A 13,966-nucleotide genomic window follows, 5' to 3' on the forward strand; every position below is an offset into this window, starting at 1 on the left:
TTAAAAATAACCAATAATCTCAAGCTTAGGACAAAATTAGTCTGGATGTCTCTGATTAGCACGTGCCAATCGATAATGTTATTATTTCTTACACTGCTCTTTCAAGGGGTGGGTACCCCGGGTGGTCTAAATAGCCCACCATTACGGATCGCGGCCATCTCACCTGTCTGCGTGTGTTTGAGTTTCGGATTTGGCCCATGTGGTTATCAGAGAAAGCTTGCCAGTATGTTATCATGGGTCGGGAGTTCTTTCCGTTCATTTTTCTTCTCCCGGGTTCTTCCTCCACCATTTATATTGCCTGCCATGCATAGCCTATCTTGTGCTGAAAAATGGCATTAAACCCTACAACAAACAACTTTCAAAGAGCCATCTCACAACGAACGTGTGAAATATCTTTGAGTAACAGCGATCCAGCATATTTGTGAGAGAAAGAAAGAAAGAAAGAGAAATAAATGGAAACATGCTTACTGGATTCGACGAAAATCAAGTTTTATTTTCACAGAACTTCTCTGCAGTAGAGAGAGAGAGAGAGAGAGAGAGAGAGAGAGAAACAATATCTTCAAATAACAGGAACAACTTCGTTAATACAGCAAGCTTGTTGTCCTTATCAAAAGCAGTGAAGCTTCATCATAAGTCTCATTGTAGAGATCATCTGCATCCCCAGTTACTTCTGTATCAGCAGCACTTTCAACAATCCAAAGCTTCTAGACTCGGAGTACGGCGAAGCGTAGCTGGCCAATCAGTGGCACAAAGATTTCAAATTTAATAAAACAGAGGAAACAAAAAGTAGTATTCCTTTGACCTGACAAGTCGATTTGCAGTGGTTCATAGCAAAAGAGGTTGATGCACTGCAACCTCAAATTTATACCTGCATTTTTCATTTATGACACCAAGCGATCTTGCCAGTGCAAACACAATCCCTTTCCTTACGTAACAGTTCGGGAAAGCATTGTGTACTAAACAGCTGGATGTGATTGACCATAGTTCTTGCTAGACGACTATTGCTATTTCACTGTCAACTTGCTGTGAAGTAACTATGGGAGGTCAATGGCTGATATCAGTTTCAAGAACAAGACAAGCCCGAAACGCGGAATTGAAAAATGTATCCATATATTTAATTAAAAAACCATAATAGCTGAAAAATACGTACCGTTGCCTCAAGTTAAGAAATTTGCCAGGGGCCAATATACGAAACTATCCCCTGCCGTCCGAGCAAACCTATATAGCATATATCCACCGTAAAAGAAACTGAAATTGCAAATAAAGGACTATTTGAAGACATTTCAGTTACTTTTGTAATGTTGAAACATAAGCTATAAAGTTATTCGGAATACTAAGACATCAGCAGTACCATGGCCCTGAATCGTTTTAATTTATTTTCATTACTTAGAGGCACACTTCCTACTCCAGACACAAATGTCAGTTGATAAACGTCAGTAAACGTCAAGAAATCATACTTACCTGGACCAGGGAGTACCGTGATCAGCTAGGCGGTTTCCCCAGGATGAGGCCTTTCCATTGCACTTAGGTTGGGCTGAAACCTGCGATGACCCCAAATGTGGGTGACTCGGGGTCGCTATTTATTAGTGTGGGGGTCTGCGTTCGCGCTAACCCCTGATAATTCAATTAAAAATAACCAATAATCTCAAGCTTAGGACAAAATTAGTCTGGATGTCTCTGATTAGCACGTGCCAATCGATAATGTTATTATTTCTTACACTGCTCTTTCAAGGGGTGGGTACCCCGGGTGGTCTAAATAGCCCACCATTACGGATCGCGGCCATCTCACCTGTCTGCGTGTGTTTGAGTTTCGGATTTGGCCCATGTGGTTATCAGAGAAAGCTTGCCAGTATGTTATCATGGGTCGGGAGTTCTTTCCGTTCATTTTTCTTCTCCCGGGTTCTTCCTCCACCATTTATATTGCCTGCCATGCATAGCCTATCTTGTGCTGAAAAATGGCATTAAACCCTACAACAAACAACTTTCAAAGAGCCATCTCACAACGAACGTGTGAAATATCTTTGAGTAACAGCGATCCAGCATATTTGTGAGAGAAAGAAAGAAAGAAAGAGAAATAAATGGAAACATGCTTACTGGATTCGACGAAAATCAAGTTTTATTTTCACAGAACTTCTCTGCAGTAGAGAGAGAGAGAGAGAGAGAGAGAGAGAGAGAGAGAGAGAGAGAGAGAGAGAGAAACAATATCTTCAAATAACAGGAACAACTTCGTTAATACAGCAAGCTTGTTGTCCTTATCAAAAGCAGTGACAGCTTCATCATAAGTCTCATTGTAGAGATCATCTGCATCATCAGTTACTTCTGTATCAGCAGCACTTTCAACAATCCAAAGCTTCTAGACTCGGAGTACGGCGAAGCGTAGCTGGCCAATCAGTGGCACAAATATTTCAAATTTAATAAAACAGAGGAAATAAATAGTAGTATTCCTTTGACCTGACAAGTCGATTTGCAGTGGTTCATAGCAAAAGAGGTTGATGCACTGCAACCTCAAATTTATACCTGCATTTTTCATTTATGACACCAAGCGATCTTGCCAGTGCAAACACAATCCATTTCCCTACGTAACAGTTCGGGAAAGCATTGTGTACTAAACAGCTGGATGTGATTGACCATAGTTCTTGCTAGACGACTATTGCTATTTCACTGTCGACTTGCTGTGAAGTAACTATGGGAGGTCAATGGCTGATATCAGTTTCAAGAACAAGACAAGCCCGAAACGCGGAATTGAAAAATGTATCCATATATTTAATTAAAAAACCATAATAGCTGAAAAATACGCACCGTTGCCTCAAGTTAAGAAATTTGCCAGGGGCCAATATACGAAACTATCCCCTGCCGTCCGAGCAAACCTATATAGCATATATCCACCGTAAAAGAAACTGAAATTGCAAATAAAGGACTATTTGAAGACATTTCAGTTACTTTTGTAATGTTGAAACATAAGCTATAAAGTTATTCGGAATACTAAGACATCAGCAGTACCATGGCCCTGAATCGTTTTAATTTATTTTCATTACTTAGAGGCACACTTCCTACTCCAGACACAAATGTCAGTTGATAAACGTCAGTAAACGTCAAGAAATCATACTTACCTGGACCAGGGAGTACCGTGATCAGCTAGGCGGTTTCCCCAGGATGAGGCCTTTCCATTGCACTTCGGTTGGGCTGAAACCTGCGATCACCCCAAATGTGGGTGACTCGGGGTCGTTATTTATTAGTGTGGGGGTCTGCGTTCGCGCTAACCCCTGATAATTCAATTAAAAATAACCAATAATCTCAAGCTTATGACAAAATTAGTCTGGATGTCTCTGATTAGCACGTGCCAATCGATAATGTTATTATTTCTTACACTGCTCTTTCAAGGGGTGGGTACCCCGGGTGGTCTAAATAGCCCACCATTACGGATCGCGGCCATCTCACCTGTCTGCGTGTGTTTGAGTTTCGGATTTGGCCCATGTGGTTATCAGAGAAAGCTTGCCAGTATGTTATCATGGGTCGGGAGTTCTTTCCGTTCATTTTTCTTCTCCCGGGTTCTTCCTCCACCATTTATATTGCCTGCCATGCATAGCCTATCTTGTGCTGAAAAATGGCATTAAACCCTACAACAAACAACTTTCAAAGAGCCATCTCACAACGAACGTGTGAAATATCTTTGAGTAACAGCGATCCAGCATATTTGTGAGAGAAAGAAAGAAAGAAAGAGAAATAAATGGAAACATGCTTACTGGATTCGACGAAAATCAAGTTTTATTTTCACAGAACTTCTCTGCAGTAGAGAGAGAGAGAGAGAGAGAGAGAGAGAGAGAGAGAGAGAGAGAGAGAGAGAGAGAAAAACAATATCTTCAAATAACAGGAACAACTTCGTTAATACAGCAAGCTTGTTGTCCTTATCAAAAGCAGTGAAGCTTCATCATAAGTCTCATTGTAGAGATCATCTGCATCACCAGTTACTTCTGTATCAGCAGCACTTTCAACAATCCAAAGCTTCTAGACTCGGAGTACGGCGAAGCGTAGCTGGCCAATCAGTGGCACAAAGATTTCAAATTTAATAAAACAGAGGAAACAAAAAGTAGTATTCCTTTGACCTGACAAGTCGATTTGCAGTGGTTCATAGCAAAAGAGGTTGATGCACTGCAACCTCAAATTTATACCTGCATTTTTCATTTATGACACCAAGCGATCTTGCCAGTGCAAACACAATCCCTTTCCTTACGTAACAGTTCGGGAAAGCATTGTGTACTAAACAGCTGGATGTGATTGACCATAGTTCTTGCTAGACGACTATTGCTATTTCACTGTCAACTTGCTGTGAAGTAACTATGGGAGGTCAATGGCTGATATCAGTTTCAAGAACAAGACAAGCCCGAAACGCGGAATTGAAAAATGTATCCATATATTTAATTAAAAAACCATAATAGCTGAAAAATACGCACCGTTGCCTCAAGTTAAGAAATTTGCCAGGGGCCAATATACGAAACTATCCCCTGCCGTCCGAGCAAACCTATATAGCATATATCCACCGTAAAAGAAACTGAAATTGCAAATAAAGGACTATTTGAAGACATTTCAGTTACTTTTGTAATGTTGAAACATAAGCTATAAAGTTATTCGGAATACTAAGACATCAGCAGTACCATGGCCCTGAATCGTTTTAATTTATTTTCATTACTTAGAGGCACACTTCCTACTCCAGACACAAATGTCAGTTGATAAACGTCAGTAAACGTCAAGAAATCATACTTACCTGGACCAGGGAGTACCGTGATCAGCTAGGCGGTTTCCCCAGGATGAGGCCTTTCCATTGCACTTCGATTGGGCTGAAACCTGCGATCACACCAAATGTGGGTGACTCGGGGTCGCTATTTATTAGTGTGGGGGTCTGCGTTCGCGCTAACCCCTGATAATTCAATTAAAAATAACCAATAATCTCAAGCTTAGGACAAAATTAGTCTGGATGTCTCTGATTAGCACGTGCCAATCGATAATGTTATTATTTCTTACACTGCTCTTTCAAGGGGTGGGTACCCCGGGTGGTCTAAATAGCCCACCATTACGGATCGCGGCCATCTCACCTGTCTGCGTGTGTTTGAGTTTCGGATTTGGCCCATGTGGTTATCAGAGAAAGCTTGCCAGTATGTTATCATGGGTCGGGAGTTCTTTCCGTTCAGTTTTCTTCTCCCGGGTTCTTCCTCCACCATTTATATTGCCTGCCATGCATAGCCTATCTTGTGCTGAAAAATGGCATTAAACCCTACAACAAACAACTTTCAAAGAGCCATCTCACAACGAACGTGTGAAATATCTTTGAGTAACAGCGATCCAGCATATTTGTGAGAGAAAGAAAGAAAGAAAGAGAAATAAATGGAAACATGCTTACTGGATTCGACGAAAATCAAGTTTTATTTTCACAGAACTTCTCTGCAGTAGAGAGAGAGAGAGAGAGAGAGAGAGAGAGAGAGAGAAACAATATCTTCAAATAACAGGAACAACTTCGTTAATACAGCAAGCTTGTTGTCCTTATCAAAAGCAGTGACAGCTTCATCATAAGTCTCATTGTAGAGATCATCTGCATCACCAGTTACTTCTGTATCAGCAGCACTTTCAACAATCCAAAGCTTCTAGACTCGGAGTACGGCGAAGCGTAGCTGGCCAATCAGTGGCACAAAGATTTCAAATTTAATAAAACAGAGGAAACAAATAGTAGTATTCCTTTGACCTGACAAGTCGATTTGCAGTGATTCATAGCAAAAGAGGTTGATGCACTGCAACCTCAAATTTATACCTGCATTTTTCATTTATGACACCAAGCGATCTTGCCAGTGCAAACACAATCCCTTTCCTTACGTAACAGTTCGGGAAAGCATTGTGTACTAAACAGCTGGATGTGATTGACCATAGTTCTTGCTAGACGACTATTGCTATTTCACTGTCAACTTGCTGTGAAGTAACTATGGGAGGTCAATGGCTGATATCAGTTTCAAGAACAAGACAAGCCCGAAACGCGGAATTGAAAAATGTATCCATATATTTAATTAAAAAACCATAATAGCTGAAAAATACGTACCGTTGCCTCAAGTTAAGAAATTTGCCAGGGGCCAATATACGAAACTATCCCCTGCCGTCCGAGCAAACCTATATAGCATATATCCACCGTAAAAGAAACTGAAATTGCAAATAAAGGACTATTTGAAGACATTTCAGTTACTTTTGTAATGTTGAAACATAAGCTATAAAGTTATTCGGAATACTAAGACATCAGCAGTACCATGGCCCTGAATCGTTTTAATTTATTTTCATTACTTAGAGGCACACTTCCTACTCCAGACACAAATGTCAGTTGATAAACGTCAGTAAACGTCAAGAAATCATACTTACCTGGACCAGGGAGTACCGTGATCAGCTAGGCGGTTTCCCCAGGATGAGGCCTTTCCATTGCACTTCGGTTGGGCTGAAACCTGCGATCACCCCAAATGTGGGTGACTCGGGGTCGCTATTTATTAGTGTGGGGGTCTGCGTTCGCGCTAACCCCTGATAATTCAATTAAAAATAACCAATAATCTCAAGCTTAGGACAAAATTAGTCTGGATGTCTCTGATTAGCACGTGCCAATCGATAATGTTATTATTTCTTACACTGCTCTTTCAAGGGGTGGGTACCCCGGGTGGTCTAAATAGCCCACCATTACGGATCGCGGCCATCTCACCTGTCTGCGTGTGTTTGAGTTTCGGATTTGGCCCATGTGGTTATCAGAGAAAGCTTGCCAGTATGTTATCATGGGTCGGGAGTTCTTTCCGTTCATTTTTCTTCTCCCGGGTTCTTCCTCCACCATTTATATTGCCTGCCATGCATAGCCTATCTTGTGCTGAAAAATGGCATTAAACCCTACAACAAACAACTTTCAAAGAGCCATCTCACAACGAACGTGTGAAATATCTTTGAGTAACAGCGATCCAGCATATTTGTGAGAGAAAGAAAGAAAGAAAGAGAAATAAATGGAAACATGCTTACTGGATTCGACGAAAATCAAGTTTTATTTTCACAGAACTTCTCTGCAGTAGAGAGAGAGAGAGAGAGAGAGAGAGAGAGAGAGAGAGAAACAATATCTTCAAATAACAGGAACAACTTCGTTAATACAGCAAGCTTGTTGTCCTTATCAAAAGCAGTGACAGCTTCATCATAAGTCTCATTGTAGAGATCATCTGCATCATCAGTTACTTCTGTATCAGCAGCAATTTCAACAATCCAAAGCTTCTAGACTCGGAGTACGGCGAAGCGTAGCTGGCCAATCAGTGGCACAAAGATTTCAAATTTAATAAAACAGAGGAAATAAATAGTAGTATTCCTTTGACCTGACAAGTCGATTTGCAGTGGTTCATAGCAAAAGAGGTTGATGCACTGCAACCTCAAATTTATACCTGCATTTTTCATTTATGACACCAAGCGATCTTGCCAGTGCAAACACAATCCCTTTCCCTACGTAACAGTTCGGGAAAGCATTGTGTACTAAACAGCTGGATGTGATTGACCATAGTTCTTGCTAGACGACTATTGCTATTTCACTGTCGACTTGCTGTGAAGTAACTATGGGAGGTCAATGGCTGATATCAGTTTCAAGAACAAGACAAGCCCGAAACGCGGAATTGAAAAATGTATCCATATATTTAATTAAAAAACCATAATAGCTGAAAAATACGCACCGTTGCCTCAAGTTAAGAAATTTGCCAGGGGCCAATATACGAAACTATCCCCTGCCGTCCGAGCAAACCTATATAGCATATATCCACCGTAAAAGAAACTGAAATTGCAAATAAAGGACTATTTGAAGACATTTCAGTTACTTTTGTAATGTTGAAACATAAGCTATAAAGTTATTCGGAATACTAAGACATCAGCAGTACCATGGCCCTGAATCGTTTTAATTTATTTTCATTACTTAGAGGCACACTTCCTACTCCAGACACAAATGTCAGTTGATAAACGTCAGTAAACGTCAAGAAATCATACTTACCTGGACCAGGGAGTACCGTGATCAGCTAGGCGGTTTCCCCAGGATGAGGCCTTTCCATTGCACTTCGGTTGGGCTGAAACCTGCGATCACCCCAAATGTGGGTGACTCGGGGTCGTTATTTATTAGTGTGGGGGTCTGCGTTCGCGCTAACCCCTGATAATTCAATTAAAAATAACCAATAATCTCAAGCTTAGGACAAAATTAGTCTGGATGTCTCTGATTAGCACGTGCCAATCGATAATGTTATTATTTCTTACACTGCTCTTTCAAGGGGTGGGTACCCCGGGTGGTCTAAATAGCCCACCATTACGGATCGCGGCCATCTCACCTGTCTGCGTGTGTTTGAGTTTCGGATTTGGCCCATGTGGTTATCAGAGAAAGCTTGCCAGTATGTTATCATGGGTCGGGAGTTCTTTCCGTTCATTTTTCTTCTCCCGGGTTCTTCCTCCACCATTTATATTGCCTGCCATGCATAGCCTATCTTGTGCTGAAAAATGGCATTAAACCCTACAACAAACAACTTTCAAAGAGCCATCTCACAACGAACGTGTGAAATATCTTTGAGTAACAGCGATCCAGCATATTTGTGAGAGAAAGAAAGAAAGAAAGAGAAATAAATGGAAACATGCTTACTGGATTCGACGAAAATCAAGTTTTATTTTCACAGAACTTCTCTGCAGTAGAGAGAGAGAGAGAGAGAGAGAGAGAGAGAGAGAGAGAGAGAGAGAAACAATATCTTCAAATAACAGGAACAACTTCGTTAATACAGCAAGCTTGTTGTCCTTATCAAAAGCAGTGAAGCTTCATCATAAGTCTCATTGTAGAGATCATCTGCATCACCAGTTACTTCTGTATCAGCAGCACTTTCAACAATCCAAAGCTTCTAGACTCGGAGTACGGCGAAGCGTAGCTGGCCAATCAGTGGCACAAAGATTTCAAATTTAATAAAACAGAGGAAACAAAAAGTAGTATTCCTTTGACCTGACAAGTCGATTTGCAGTGGTTCATAGCAAAAGAGGTTGATGCACTGCAACCTCAAATTTATACCTGCATTTTTCATTTATGACACCAAGCGATCTTGCCAGTGCAAACACAATCCCTTTCCTTACGTAACAGTTCGGGAAAGCATTGTGTACTAAACAGCTGGATGTGATTGACCATAGTTCTTGCTAGACGACTATTGCTATTTCACTGTCAACTTGCTGTGAAGTAACTATGGGAGGTCAATGGCTGATATCAGTTTCAAGAACAAGACAAGCCCGAAACGCGGAATTGAAAAATGTATCCATATATTTAATTAAAAAACCATAATAGCTGAAAAATACGCACCGTTGCCTCAAGTTAAGAAATTTGCCAGGGGCCAATATACGAAACTATCCCCTGCCGTCCGAGCAAACCTATATAGCATATATCCACCGTAAAAGAAACTGAAATTGCAAATAAAGGACTATTTGAAGACATTTCAGTTACTTTTGTAATGTTGAAACATAAGCTATAAAGTTATTCGGAATACTAAGACATCAGCAGTACCATGGCCCTGAATCGTTTTAATTTATTTTCATTACTTAGAGGCACACTTCCTACTCCAGACACAAATGTCAGTTGATAAACGTCAGTAAACGTCAAGAAATCATACTTACCTGGACCAGGGAGTACCGTGATCAGCTAGGCGGTTTCCCCAGGATGAGGCCTTTCCATTGCACTTCGATTGGGCTGAAACCTGCGATCACACCAAATGTGGGTGACTCGGGGTCGCTATTTATTAGTGTGGGGGTCTGCGTTCGCGCTAACCCCTGATAATTCAATTAAAAATAACCAATAATCTCAAGCTTAGGACAAAATTAGTCTGGATGTCTCTGATTAGCACGTGCCAATCGATAATGTTATTATTTCTTACACTGCTCTTTCAAGGGGTGGGTACCCCGGGTGGTCTAAATAGCCCACCATTACGGATCGCGGCCATCTCACCTGTCTGCGTGTGTTTGAGTTTCGGATTTGGCCCATGTGGTTATCAGAGAAAGCTTGCCAGTATGTTATCATGGGTCGGGAGTTCTTTCCGTTCATTTTTCTTCTCCCGGGTTCTTCCTCCACCATTTATATTGCCTGCCATGCATAGCCTATCTTGTGCTGAAAAATGGCATTAAACCCTACAACAAACAACTTTCAAAGAGCCATCTCACAACGAACGTGTGAAATATCTTTGAGTAACAGCGATCCAGCATATTTGTGAGAGAAAGAAAGAAAGAAAGAGAAATAAATGGAAACATGCTTACTGGATTCGACGAAAATCAAGTTTTATTTTCACAGAACTTCTCTGCAGTAGAGAGAGAGAGAGAGAGAGAGAGAGAGAGAGAAACAATATCTTCAAATAACAGGAACAACTTCGTTAATACAGCAAGCTTGTTGTCCTTATCAAAAGCAGTGACAGCTTCATCATAAGTCTCATTGTAGAGATCATCTGCATCACCAGTTACTTCTGTATCAGCAGCACTTTCAACAATCCAAAGCTTCTAGACTCGGAGTACGGCGAAGCGTAGCTGGCCAATCAGTGGCACAAAGATTTCAAATTTAATAAAACAGAGGAAACAAATAGTAGTATTCCTTTGACCTGACAAGTCGATTTGCAGTGATTCATAGCAAAAGAGGTTGATGCACTGCAACCTCAAATTTATACCTGCATTTTTCATTTATGACACCAAGCGATCTTGCCAGTGCAAACACAATCCCTTTCCTTACGTAACAGTTCGGGAAAGCATTGTGTACTAAACAGCTGGATGTGATTGACCATAGTTCTTGCTAGACGACTATTGCTATTTCACTGTCAACTTGCTGTGAAGTAACTATGGGAGGTCAATGGCTGATATCAGTTTCAAGAACAAGACAAGCCCGAAACGCGGAATTGAAAAATGTATCCATATATTTAATTAAAAAACCATAATAGCTGAAAAATACGTACCGTTGCCTCAAGTTAAGAAATTTGCCAGGGGCCAATATACGAAACTATCCCCTGCCGTCCGAGCAAACCTATATAGCATATATCCACCGTAAAAGAAACTGAAATTGCAAATAAAGGACTATTTGAAGACATTTCAGTTACTTTTGTAATGTTGAAACATAAGCTATAAAGTTATTCGGAATACTAAGACATCAGCAGTACCATGGCCCTGAATCGTTTTAATTTATTTTCATTACTTAGAGGCACACTTCCTACTCCAGACACAAATGTCAGTTGATAAACGTCAGTAAACGTCAAGAAATCATACTTACCTGGACCAGGGAGTACCGTGATCAGCTAGGCGGTTTCCCCAGGATGAGGCCTTTCCATTGCACTTCGGTTGGGCTGAAACCTGCGATCACCCCAAATGTGGGTGACTCGGGGTCGCTATTTATTAGTGTGGGGGTCTGCGTTCGCGCTAACCCCTGATAATTCAATTAAAAATAACCAATAATCTCAAGCTTAGGACAAAATTAGTCTGGATGTCTCTGATTAGCACGTGCCAATCGATAATGTTATTATTTCTTACACTGCTCTTTCAAGGGGTGGGTACCCCGGGTGGTCTAAATAGCCCACCATTACGGATCGCGGCCATCTCACCTGTCTGCGTGTGTTTGAGTTTCGGATTTGGCCCATGTGGTTATCAGAGAAAGCTTGCCAGTATGTTATCATGGGTCGGGAGTTCTTTCCGTTCATTTTTCTTCTCCCGGGTTCTTCCTCCACCATTTATATTGCCTGCCATGCATAGCCTATCTTGTGCTGAAAAATGGCATTAAACCCTACAACAAACAACTTTCAAAGAGCCATCTCACAACGAACGTGTGAAATATCTTTGAGTAACAGCGATCCAGCATATTTGTGAGAGAAAGAAAGAAAGAAAGAGAAATAAATGGAAACATGCTTACTGGATTCGACGAAAATCAAGTTTTATTTTCACAGAACTTCTCTGCAGTAGAGAGAGAGAGAGAGAGAGAGAGAGAGAGAGAGAAACAATATCTTCAAATAACAGGAACAACTTCGTTAATACAGCAAGCTTGTTGTCCTTATCAAAAGCAGTGACAGCTTCATCATAAGTCTCATTGTAGAGATCATCTGCATCATCAGTTACTTCTGTATCAGCAGCAATTTCAACAATCCAAAGCTTCTAGACTCGGAGTACGGCGAAGCGTAGCTGGCCAATCAGTGGCACAAAGATTTCAAATTTAATAAAACAGAGGAAATAAATAGTAGTATTCCTTTGACCTGACAAGTCGATTTGCAGTGGTTCATAGCAAAAGAGGTTGATGCACTGCAACCTCAAATTTATACCTGCATTTTTCATTTATGACACCAAGCGATCTTGCCAGTGCAAACACAATCCCTTTCCCTACGTAACAGTTCGGGAAAGCATTGTGTACTAAACAGCTGGATGTGATTGACCATAGTTCTTGCTAGACGACTATTGCTATTTCACTGTCGACTTGCTGTGAAGTAACTATGGGAGGTCAATGGCTGATATCAGTTTCAAGAACAAGACAAGCCCGAAACGCGGAATTGAAAAATGTATCCATATATTTAATTAAAAAACCATAATAGCTGAAAAATACGCACCGTTGCCTCAAGTTAAGAAATTTGCCAGGGGCCAATATACGAAACTATCCCCTGCCGTCCGAGCAAACCTATATAGCATATATCCACCGTAAAAGAAACTGAAATTGCAAATAAAGGACTATTTGAAGACATTTCAGTTACTTTTGTAATGTTGAAACATAAGCTATAAAGTTATTCGGAATACTAAGACATCAGCAGTACCATGGCCCTGAATCGTTTTAATTTATTTTCATTACTTAGAGGCACACTTCCTACTCCAGACACAAATGTCAGTTGATAAACGTCAGTAAACGTCAAGAAATCATACTTACCTGGACCAGGGAGTACCGTGATCAGCTAGGCGGTTTCCCCAGGATGAGGCCTTTCCATTGCACTTCGGTTGGGCTGAAACCTGCGATCACCCCAAATGTGGGTGACTCGGGGTCGTTATTTATTAGTGTGGGGGTCTGCGTTCGCGCTAACCCCTGATAATTCAATTAAAAATAACCAATAATCTCAAGCTTATGACAAAATTAGTCTGGATGTCTCTGATTAGCACGTGCCAATCGATAATGTTATTATTTCTTACACTGCTCTTTCAAGGGGTGGGTACCCCGGGTGGTCTAAATAGCCCACCATTACGGATCGCGGCCATCTCACCTGTCTGCGTGTGTTTGAGTTTCGGATTTGGCCCATGTGGTTATCAGAGAAAGCTTGCCAGTATGTTATCATGGGTCGGGAGTTCTTTCCGTTCATTTTTCTTCTCCCGGGTTCTTCCTCCACCATTTATATTGCCTGCCATGCATAGCCTATCTTGTGCTGAAAAATGGCATTAAACCCTACAACAAACAACTTTCAAAGAGCCATCTCACAACGAACGTGTGAAATATCTTTGAGTAACAGCGATCCAGCATATTTGTGAGAGAAAGAAAGAAAGAAAGAGAAATAAATGGAAACATGCTTACTGGATTCGACGAAAATCAAGTTTTATTTTCACAGAACTTCTCTGCAGTAGAGAGAGAGAGAGAGAGAGAGAGAGAGAGAGAGAGAGAGAGAGAGAGAGAGAGAGAGAGAGAGAGAGAGAAACAATATCTTCAAATAACAGGAACAACTTCGTTAATACAGCAAGCTTGTTGTCCTTATCAAAAGCAGTGAAGCTTCATCATAAGTCTCATTGTAGAGATCATCTGCATCACCAGTTACTTCTGTATCAGCAGCACTTTCAACAATCCAAAGCTTCTAGACTCGGAGTACGGCGAAGCGTAGCTGGCCAATCAGTGGCACAAAGATTTCAAATTTAATAAAACAGAGGAAACAAAAAGTAGTATTCCTTTGACCTGACAAGTCGATTTGCAGTGGTTCATAGCAAAAGAGGT

General features: G+C 41.0%; 8 non-coding genes across 8 annotated transcripts; all 8 read left to right on the forward strand.

The window, feature by feature from the left end:
- The first annotated feature begins 1,453 nt into the window (after nucleotides 1–1,453).
- On the forward strand, nucleotides 1,454–1,617 carry LOC149772203 (U1 spliceosomal RNA). The gene has a single exon (XR_016417932.1). It is a non-coding gene; the product is annotated as a U1 spliceosomal RNA (small nuclear RNA).
- A 1,485-nt stretch (nucleotides 1,618–3,102) lies between these two features.
- Nucleotides 3,103–3,266, forward strand: LOC149772204 (U1 spliceosomal RNA). The gene has a single exon (XR_016417777.1). It is a non-coding gene; the product is annotated as a U1 spliceosomal RNA (small nuclear RNA).
- A 1,488-nt stretch (nucleotides 3,267–4,754) lies between these two features.
- On the forward strand, nucleotides 4,755–4,918 carry LOC149772205 (U1 spliceosomal RNA). The gene has a single exon (XR_016417975.1). It is a non-coding gene; the product is annotated as a U1 spliceosomal RNA (small nuclear RNA).
- Nucleotides 4,919–6,385: 1,467 nt separating this feature from the next.
- On the forward strand, nucleotides 6,386–6,549 carry LOC149772206 (U1 spliceosomal RNA). The gene has a single exon (XR_016417896.1). It is a non-coding gene; the product is annotated as a U1 spliceosomal RNA (small nuclear RNA).
- A 1,469-nt stretch (nucleotides 6,550–8,018) lies between these two features.
- LOC149772207 (U1 spliceosomal RNA) lies at nucleotides 8,019–8,182 on the forward strand. The gene has a single exon (XR_016417778.1). It is a non-coding gene; the product is annotated as a U1 spliceosomal RNA (small nuclear RNA).
- A 1,476-nt stretch (nucleotides 8,183–9,658) lies between these two features.
- Nucleotides 9,659–9,822, forward strand: LOC149772208 (U1 spliceosomal RNA). Its single transcript, XR_016417976.1, has one exon. It is a non-coding gene; the product is annotated as a U1 spliceosomal RNA (small nuclear RNA).
- Nucleotides 9,823–11,285: 1,463 nt separating this feature from the next.
- LOC149772209 (U1 spliceosomal RNA) lies at nucleotides 11,286–11,449 on the forward strand. Its single transcript, XR_016417897.1, has one exon. It is a non-coding gene; the product is annotated as a U1 spliceosomal RNA (small nuclear RNA).
- Nucleotides 11,450–12,914: 1,465 nt separating this feature from the next.
- On the forward strand, nucleotides 12,915–13,078 carry LOC149772210 (U1 spliceosomal RNA). The gene has a single exon (XR_016417779.1). It is a non-coding gene; the product is annotated as a U1 spliceosomal RNA (small nuclear RNA).
- The last annotated feature ends 888 nt before the right edge of the window (nucleotides 13,079–13,966 follow it).

The sequence above is a fragment of the Sinohyriopsis cumingii genome, unplaced genomic scaffold (genome assembly GCF_028554795.1).
Source record: "Sinohyriopsis cumingii isolate HCF-2022 unplaced genomic scaffold, ASM2855479v2 utg001517l, whole genome shotgun sequence".
NCBI classification, from domain to species: domain Eukaryota; kingdom Metazoa; phylum Mollusca; class Bivalvia; order Unionida; family Unionidae; genus Sinohyriopsis; species Sinohyriopsis cumingii.